The sequence below is a fragment of the Pteropus alecto genome, unplaced genomic scaffold (genome assembly GCF_000325575.1).
Source record: "Pteropus alecto unplaced genomic scaffold, ASM32557v1 scaffold246, whole genome shotgun sequence".
In the NCBI taxonomy this organism is placed as follows: domain Eukaryota; kingdom Metazoa; phylum Chordata; class Mammalia; order Chiroptera; family Pteropodidae; genus Pteropus; species Pteropus alecto.
The window spans coordinates 1,286,416-1,287,022 of record NW_006437742.1 but is presented as its reverse complement, the minus strand read 5'-3'; positions in this window follow the sequence as shown (position 1 = coordinate 1,287,022).

Here is a 607-nt window from a genome sequence, read left to right as displayed (position 1 = left end):
CAGATACCTAGCTCCCTTCCTGAGATAGGCTCCCGGGGTGGGCCTGGGCTCGAAACACCTCGGACTCCAGGGCTGGGGAGAGGCGCTGCTTGCAGGAGACCGAGCGGAAACTCAAGGTGCGTGTGGACGTTAGTGGTGGTAATCAGGAGAGGAGCTGCAAGGAGGGCAACCCCAGCAGAAGGCGAGCAAAGAGGGGCGAGGGGAGCTCGCGGAGGCAAGGTCAGGGGCCAGGGAATGAAGTCCCTGAGAAAGCGTTACGGTTGCCGATTCTTATCCGCAGTTCACTACTCCCACCCTTCACTTTGGAAATTGGTTTGCCCTCTTAGCTGCCAGCAGTTCTCAGCAGAGCCCAGCCGGAACAGTGAGGTTCAAGAAGTGAGGCAGTGCCGGGCTGGGTGGTTGGGCGCTTGGGTTATGTCTTAGGAGAGTCTTTCCCCAATTGTCAATTTTGTGCTTATTTTTAGTTGTGACCCGAGCCGGGAGCTGTGCCTTTAAGCCGCGTTCCCATTCGGGGAAACTGACGCCAGCACTTGAGGGTCGGGAGGCGCCGGAGAGGCCCCTCATTCTGCGCTCCTCTATTTTTTCCCTCCCCTTCCCTCTCCCCCCG